Source organism: Coloeus monedula (assembly GCF_965178545.1).
Source record: "Coloeus monedula genome assembly, chromosome: 3".
In the NCBI taxonomy this organism is placed as follows: Eukaryota; Metazoa; Chordata; class Aves; order Passeriformes; family Corvidae; genus Coloeus; species Coloeus monedula.
In genome coordinates this window covers 866,639-875,786 of record NC_138783.1, presented here as the reverse complement: position 1 = coordinate 875,786, position 9,148 = coordinate 866,639, and positions in this window count along the sequence as shown.

Sequence of the window (9,148 nt, the reverse complement as noted above, 5' to 3'; positions counted from 1 at the left end):
GCCTGGCCCACGCCTTGTCCCGGGGAGCCACTTGGGGTCACCTTGCAGTGCACACCCCGCTCGCTTGTGGGATGTGACCGTGCTGCTGGCCCCAAAGCTGCTGGGAACTCCCTAAAGCTGCTGAGAACCCCCCAAAGCTGCTGGGAACCCTCACCATGGAGGAGCTCAGCCCTGGTGTGAGCAACACCGGGATGTCCTGGCTGGCAGGAGCTGGCAGAATGTGACCTGCAAGCAGGTCCTGGTCCTGCAGACCCACCTCGGCTCCACCGTGGACATGGGGATGGCAGGGGCAGCTCCTTTCCCACTGTGGCCTGCATGGGCTGGCAGGAGTCTTCAAGGAGAATATTTCCCCATTTCCCTACTCCGATCAGCCAACGTTGACCTCCCTGGGCTCCCAGCAGGTGTGACAGGGGTTAGCGGGTTTTTCTGGTGCTGAAACCCTGTAATGTTTGAGCTGGGCTGGCCCCTGCTTTTCTGGCAGGGAATTAAAGGAAGTGGTGGGTTCCAGGGGACTTGTGTTTGCTTCTTCTCCGAGCACAGCTGGCGTTTGGGGCAATCCGTGGGGCACCGCTCTGTGCCAGAGCCCAGGGCATGCTGAAAGGGCTGAACCTGCTCCCTGTGCGCTGCCCAGGTGGATTCAAGGGCAGCCCCTCGGTGGCATCACGGCCCCTACAACAGGACAAATCCCCCAGGCTGGAGCGAGCTCCGCACTCCCGGTTGGATGCTTTGTCCCTGCTGCTGTCCGGGCAGTGCTGCTGGAGCCATGGGCATGCTGTGAGTGTGGCCGGAGCCCGGCCGGAGGTGTGTGGCTCCAAGCATCTCCCAAAGTCTCTCCAGGCTCCGGATGGTGATGCCGGAGTCTTTCCTGCTTCCTTCCTGCTGTCAGCTGTAGCTTTGGCCTTTTGTACTGCAGGTCCCAAATGTGTTTTCCATGGGGTGAGGGCGCAGCGATGGACGGGAAGGGGATGTTCTTGGGTCCTGCTGGGCTCCTTGGCTTTGACTCTGCTATTAAGCTGGCCGGGTTTGGACCTGGCCTGTGGAGTGGCCGGTGTCCAGGACAGTAAACGTCCCTGTCCTTCAAAATGGGCTGAGGGGCAGCGCCAGTGACCCAGTGTCTCGGACGTCTTAGCCTGTTCATAATGGCATAATGAATGTCTTTAATTGCAGCTAGATTAGGTGGCCCATAGGGGCCTTTCCGCCTGCATTCCGAGGTTAAACACAGTTGCAATCCTGAGCCCAAGCAGTGACGCCAAACCCTAATCCAAAATATAATAGTGGATGTGAGCGTGTTTGGGGTAGGGCTGGAAACCTTGGCACCGGCGGCACCGGGATGGCAGCAGCTCAGCGACCAGTTCCTGATTTGCCATGCCCTTGGCTTGGGCACAAAACCTGGAGCAGGGAGCCTGTTTTGGGGCTGATCCCACTGGGATTCCTGAGCCAGGCAGGGCTTTCTGGGGTGCAGGTGTCCTCCGGCACCTGGCCCGAGCGGGAAGTAGCTCAAGAGGCTTCGCTCTGTTTATCTTGCAGCTGCAGTGCTGGGAAAGGAAAATAAACCCTTTATCTGCAAATAAATCAGGGGAATCGGGCCAGGTAGGGGCAGAGACACACACCGGGCTGATCCTTTTTCCTCCACCTCCCCGGGGCTTGTCCTCCTCTAACAGCAGTCCCTCCAGTGGGATGGGCCATGGAGCAGCCAGGGCCGGGATGTGGGACCCTGCAATGGGATGGGGGCTGGATGGTGAGTGTGGTACCCCAAATCCCCCCCAGTGATGTGGAATTCTTGCTTTTCCCACTTTTGGGAGAGAGGGATGAATCTGGTGACCCCAGAATCTCTTCTGATGCTGTGACCCAAGGGGGGAAAACCCCGTTAAAGGATAACATGTCATAAAAACTTGGGGAAAAAAATGCTGCTCTTCCCTAATGCGTAAGAATCTGAGGGGGAAAATCCCTCCTGCAAGGCACAGCTCCTGCAGCAATGGTTGCCCACCCGATCTGCGATCCATTGGCAGCTCCACTGTCCGTCCCTGCCGGTCAATTCGGACCAGAGCCTGTGGCAGGGCAGGGCAGGGCTGGGGGGACGCCCCGGGTGCCCTCACCCTGGAGTCGCCGGCCGGATGCCACCAGGCTGGGTGACAAGATGCCAGTGCCACCTTGTGGCAGCTGCCTCAGGGTCCCGGTGTCACATGCCCGGGACACCCCGGCGGCAACCCTGGGGCAAGAGCAGGGACTTTTATCCGCGGCACCTCTGGTTCCTGTCTGGCTGTCCTTGTCCCCAAGGCTCCCACGGCTCCAGCCTGGCTGGTGTCCTCATGGGATCCATGGTCTGGGGCAGCTTGACGAACGTCCTCAGCAGTGGATTGAGCTGGGCTGCTCCGAGGGTACGGAAACAGGGATATGTGAGGGAAGGACGGATTTGGGACCCTCCTGAAATGGGTTTGCTTAAGGAGGCAGGGGAAGGATTTTGCAACTATTTAGGTGCTCTTCCCAGAGCTGATGGGGCTCTGGCTTCACTCCCTGGACTGCATCCCCAGGAGCAGACGATTCCTGGGTCACACTCACAGAGCTTTTGTTAACAGCAAGGAGATGCTCTCAGCAGACAGAGAGAAGAGTTTGGAGTGTGCCGGTCTTGGCTGAATCCCTAAATCCAACTGAGCCAATTGTAGCTGACTATATTTGGGTTTTAAGCAAGGCAACTAGGAAAAAAAACAAGGCTCATGGGAGGCCAATTTATTTAAGATTTTTTCCCTGGCACACAGCAATGGATCACGGGTGAGACGGTGTCTGGTACTTGGAAAAGGATGTTGGAATGTGTGGGAAGTTTGGGCTGACCTTGGCTTAGCAGATCAATGGCCAAATTGTTGGAGCAGCAGGAATTACAGGAGCCTGTTCCTGGGACTGCTTTGATGCCGGGCATTTCGATAAGGAATGTGTGAGGTGAAATGATAGCGGCTCAGGGTGAGAGAGCGACAGTATCAGTGAGTGCTGAGCTGCCAGCACGGGCTGCCTCGGGTCATCCTGGTTTGGAATGGGCGGCGCAGCCTGGCTGAGCCATGGGAAGCTGTGTTCGAGGGGAGCTGCTTCTCCAGGAGAGCTGTCAGTGCTCCACGGGAAGGCTGGGTTCTGGGGGGAGCGGGTGTTGGCCAGGGAAGAGCTGCTCTCCCCTCAGGAGTGCTGAGGCAGGCTCACATCACCAATGCTCCTTTGCAGCCTGAGGGACAGAGGGGTCACGATGGGGAAAGTTAATGTTGGGAATCCTGGGGCCAGTTCCGGGCCCCGCACGACAAGAAGGACACTGAGGGGCTGGAGCGTGTCCAGGGAAGGGAAAGGAGCTGGGGAAGGGTCTGGAGCCCCAGGAGCGGCTGAGGGAGCTGGGAAAGGGGCTCAGCCTGGAGAAAAGGAGGCTCAGGGCAGACCTTCTCACCCTCCAGAAAACATTATGGAAAAAAATGGAGGCCAAGGGAAAGGACTCGCAGTCCATGTCAGCCCAGAGAAGTGCTGCACCAGCATCCCTGCACTGCAGCAGGTGGATGCCAGACAAACACCTTCCACATTGCAGCGGGGACAAGAGAGACAAAAGTGCCTCCAGCCAAAGAACCTGACCCGTTTGGAAGCTCTGCAGGAATTCCCACTTAGGGTCAGTTGCTTGAAGTCCTCTGTGGCCCTTTTCCTCTGTTTTCTATCATCTGAGTCCCCTCTCTCACCCCAGGCTTCTACCAACTGCTTTAGATAAAGATGTGGGAAACCAAATTAATTATGTTCAGGTATGAAAAATATTTATTCTGCCCCTCTCGATTTCCTGTCTGTCAGCCCTCCAGCCCTTGTGGGAAGATGGATGCATCCCTGCAGTGGCAGAGGAAGCATCAGGTCCTGGCAGCTCTGCTCCAGAGGATACTCAGCACAAACCCCATCTCTGACACATCCCTCTTCCCTGAGGCAGGAATATTTGCTGCTGCAGCTTTTCCCACTTTGCTGAGCAGTGCTGGACACAGCCCCTGCTATTGCCTTACTCACAGAAGTCATTTTTCAAGGGTTTTGTTGGGTTTTTTTAATGGAAGAAATGCAGCATTCAGAAGACCTTTCCAGTACAATTTTTTTTCCATTTTCCACACAACTCGCCCCATACTTTGGGATTAATTGGGGTGAAAAGCCTGATCTGCACTCATTCCTTGTCCTCTCCCCAGAGGACATGGGCCCATCCTATCCCATCCCATCCCATCCCATCCCATCCCATCCCATCCCATCCCATCCCATCCCATCCCATCCCATCCCCTTTCTGCCGATGGATGTGTCTGCAGGGTACATGCAGGGGCTGCTTATGCTGAGAGGGGAGGATTAAAAATAACCAGGTCTGAGTCTGGGTTCTGCTTGGTAAAGGGCAGACACTGAGGGGGGAAAATGAGGGGGCTGGTGACCAAAGGCAGTTTCCCTGGGGTCCCGAGGGCAAGCAGGAGAAATGGAATTCCCGCCAGCAGCCCTGGAAGAAGCTCGTGCCCCAGAGGAAGGGAGGATGTGGGAAGCTGCATCAACGCCTACTCCAGAGGGGTTAGGGTGGGGAGGGGTGATAAACCCAACTCCCCTGTGCTGGCTGGCTTGGGGCAGCTGCCTCGGGTGTGTGCTCATGGGCAGAATTGGACTTCTGGTGCATTTTTGTCTCCAAGCTGCCCCTTAGGACAACTCCCGCCACCTGCATTTCTCAGCTACAGTGGGGCCAGTGACCCAGAGAGCTGAGACTGGGAATGGTGAGGGGAGCTGCTCCTGCCCTCCCTTTGGGACCAGCGCAGAGATTTTTCCAGTGGCTCTGAGCTGCTCGTTACAAACTGCTTTAAAAGCATGTTTGGAGTGTTATGCTCCTGAGGAAGCTCAGGAGTGTGTTGCTAGTGCCAGAGGGTGTGGGATCAGGCCTTCCCAAAGCTGACATCATGAAGCATTGAGCCAAGGACAGTTGCAGAACTTCAAAAGCCACTTCCTAATGCCAGTGGTCCCTGTTGCATCCTTACCACCTGCCAGCCTGTTCTCTGTGTCTGTGCTCTGCCTGCAGAGTGCCTGAGCTCCTTCAGGACAAAGCCCTTCTCCTGCAGTGACCCCAGATCTGCTTAAACCCTGGCATTCCAGCCCAAAAAGGCACTCACCCCTGCCCTGCGGTGACAGCTCGCAGGGATGTCCTTGCTGCCTGCCTGGAGCTCTCCACTGCCTTCCCCACGATCCCCCGGCTCTGGGAGAGAAGGGACAGCTGGGAGTTGCCGTGTCATTATCAGGTAACCCAAGAGAGCTGGGAGAACAAACAGGGTGTTCAGGAGACATAAATAATAAACCAAAAGCTGTGCCCCAGAGCCAGGGCGTGCACAGCGCTGAGAGGCTCAGCCACCAGCGGCAGGGGCACACTGGGTTCACCCCACACAGCCCCAGCTCTCTGCAGGAACAGGGAGCAGAAAAGCAGCCTGGAATATCATGGGAGCTGCGGGCTGTTTGTACACGACGTGGAATAAACTGTGCAAAATGCCATGGAAACGCTGCTCCAAGTGGGTTCCACCCCAGGCTCCCGGCAGCTGTGAGTGCACGGGACTGATCCCGTTTGCTGTGCGTGAGGATTTGGGCTGTGGAACCAGATCCCTGAGGATGCTAAGGGGATGGAACAGATATTTCTAATTCTGATGTGTGCCTTAGCCCTTCTTGTGGGCTGATCCCACAGCGTGGGCAGCAGGGAAGGGCGGATTCTGCCCCGCTCAGGTGAGACCCCACCTGCAGAGCTGCCCCAGCCCTGGGGCCAGCAGCACAAGGACGTGGAGCTGCTGGAGAGAGTCCAGAGGAGGCACTGGGATGATCAGAGGGATGGAACCCCTCTGCTGTGAGGAAAGGCTGAGGGAATTGGGATTGTTCAGCCAGGAGGAGAAGCTCTGGGGTGACCTCATTGTGGCCTTCCAGTACCTGAAGGGAAAGACAGAGAGACTTTTTACAGGGGCCTGGAGTGCCAGGACAAATCTGTCCCAAACTGACAGAGAATTGGTTTAGATTAGGGGTTAGGAGGAAGTTCTTTGCCCAGAGAAGCTGTCGGAGTCCCCGCCCCTGCCGTGCAGCCCCGGGCGAGGGGCCGTGAGGGCGGCACGGGGTTTCCCAGCCCCTGCTCAGCCCCGCTCCCATTGGCTGTTCTGTGCTCCCTGCGCGGGAAGGACCCTCGGGCCCGGGGCGGCCTCAGCTCCTCGGCACAGCCCGGCCGAGCGGCTGCGGGGAGAAACAGCTCTGAAACAGCTCTCACACAGCTCTCACACAGCTCTCACACAGCTCTCAAACAGCTCTCAAACACCTAGCAAGAATCGGTCCTTATCTATTTCTTTTCCACGGCCTCCTTGTTTGATACGCGTGTTGAAGCTGCCCCTGGATCCCTGGCAGTGCCCAAGACCAGGCTGCATGGGTCCCTGAGCATCCTGGGCTAGTGAGAGGTGTGCCGGGCTAGTGGGAGGTGTGCCTGCCTGTGGCAGGGGTGGCACTGGAGTTGGTGATCCAGCCAACGTGCCCTCTGCGTTTCCTCCTGGCAGGCAGAGCAGGGCCTGTCCCTGGCCTGTGAGGAGCGATGCCTGCCCAGCGCCACAGTCCCGCGCGGGTGCTCACGCTCCCTTTGGCTCGGGGGAAGCCATTCCTCCGGCTGAGCCTTGCCACGGCCCCGCTGGCCCTGGTGGCTCCCAGCACACGAGCTGGCGGCTGCCAGCAGCCTGGCAGCCCTTCTCCTCGCAGCCTGGCTGGTATCCATCGCTGGCAGCGTGGCCTGTCCTTGGCTTTTGCTCCCTGGGCTGTTTGCTGTCGCTCACTTCGCTCTGCGCGTGCCGTGCCTCAATCAGGCGAAACGATGCGTGAGGGTGACAACGTAGAAACCTTGGCTTTCCTTCACTCACGGATTAATTGCCTGTGTTCTGGCCCTTTTTTCCACGACCATGAGGACTGGAAATTTTGTTGCTAGCAGCGGGTGAAAAGAGATGTTTGTGCTGGGAGGCAGAGAGCGTGGGGAAGCCCTACAATCTCCCTGAGTGCCTGGGAGAGCCATGCTGTGCTGGGCCTCCACACACTCCGGTCATGCCAGCAGATGGGACTCGGTTTTGCTTTCCTGGAGCAAGATAATCAGCTTTAAACATTCGTCTGGAGGCTGATTAACCCTCAAATACACTGGACTTAGTTGTCGTCTCCCACGAGGTCAGTGTCTTCTCCAGACTGACGCAGCGCATCTCCATCAGTGCATTTTAAGGTGTATCGCCATAATCTTTTTCCGTGATTGCCCTGCTCTGGAGCTGCTCAGGCTGCCTGGCATCTGCCACGGGGTGCCTCGAAGCTAGAGATCCAAAGCCTTTTCACAGGGAAACATTTGGGAACTAATCATCACCTCCCAGTGTGGGGTTCACTGCTGACATCGTGGGAAATATCAAACCCCTCTGTGCTGCAGTTATTCCTGGTAAGGAAATAACTTTTATCCTCCATAAGACTATTTTGTTCTCCAGGGGAATAATTGTGGAGGAGCGCTGACATTGAAGAGAGGAATAGTTCTCCCATCTTTCACCTGGGTTTGGGGGAAACACAAAGTTTTTGGGCTGGACCTCCTGTTATCCTGGGCTCTGGCCTTCTCTCCTTGAAGACAAAACACAAAGGAGGAGATAAGAGCAGCAAAAGCATGCAAAGCACTGAGCTCTGGAGAAATGTGCCAGGGGCGGGGTTCTCATCAGACTTCTGGGCTCAGGATGGCATCAGCGCTGCTGCAGATGCTGCCAGATGTACAACAAGGAAGGATTACATCCCATTTCCTCACTTTATCAGTGTCCAGGCTCATCTCCTTCTCTGTACCAGGAACGGGGACAGAAGAGGACTTAGGAGCATCCTTGCTTCTGGTGACCTACTTTCTCCTTATCTTCATCTTCTGTTGACTTCAGTCACTAATTTACTGTAACAGACCAGTCAAAAGGTTTATCTCCCCACATCCAGCCCCACATCTGGACCAGAGGGTTTTTTTGTGTGTGAGCCAAACTTTCTTAGGATGGATCACTCCCTTCTCTACGTAGTTTCCAACACTTTGCTGTCCTGTTGGGTGCCCCTGAACTCCTCCTGGGTAGCCTCTGCCCATCTTCCCAAAGCCTCCTATCCCCTCCTGCAGAGCTTCCCCAGCCCTGGGGTGCCAGGAAGGGACACGGAGCTGCTGGAGCCACAGAGCTGCTCCAGGGCTGGAGCCCCTCTGCTCTGGAGCCAGCCTGGGAGAGCTGGGGGTGCTCACCTGGAGAGGAGAAGGCTCCAGGGAGAGCTCAGAGCCCCTTGCAGGGCCTGAAGGGGCTCCAGGAGAGCTGCAGAGGGACTGGGGACAAGGCATGGAGGGACAGGACACAGGGAATGGCTTCCCACTGCCAGAGGGAATAAATGGGATATTGGGAAGGAATTGTTCCCTGTGAGGAACAGGGAACAAGTTGCCCAGAGGAGCTGTGGCTGCCCCTGGATCCCTGGAAGTGTCCCAGGCCAGGTTGAATGGGGCTTGGAGCAGCCTGGGATAGTGGAAGGTGTCCCTGCCCATGGCAGAGGATGGGACTGGATGAGTTTTCAGGTCATTTTCAACCAAAACCATCTGTGATTCCATTATTCTATCCCTCTGCAGTGCCTGCCGTCACTATGGCAACCTCTGCGAGGATGTGTTGTGGGATTGAGATGCTGTATGGGATTGGGATGCTCTGTGGGGTGAGGCTGCTCAGCAGGACGTGGTGACTCTGAGCCTGCTGCTCAGGGCCGGGCAATCCAATTAGAGCTGATGCAGTCAGGGGAGGGTTATGATTCTCCTCCTAATGGCCATGGAATTGCCATCTGGAAGTGCTTCTAAGCAAGGAGCTCATCCCCCAGAGCAGCACCTAACCCCTTACTCTCTCGGAGGGAACAGATGCTGCTGTGGGCAGCCCGAGGGGCACAGCCGGGGAGGGTTTTAGCGTTCCCTCGGCTCCGTCACGCCGTGCCCGCTGGCGGGGCAGTAGGGGACACAGGGGACATTGTTTTTCCCCTCGGGGACGGGGCGGGACGCGAACCCGCGGGCCCTGAGCCCTGTCCCGCTCCCTAAGGCGGCAGCGCGCCGCGACGGCTGCTGGGAGTTGTAGTTTCTCCCCACCTGCCACCTCCTCCCTTCCGCGCCTCGGGG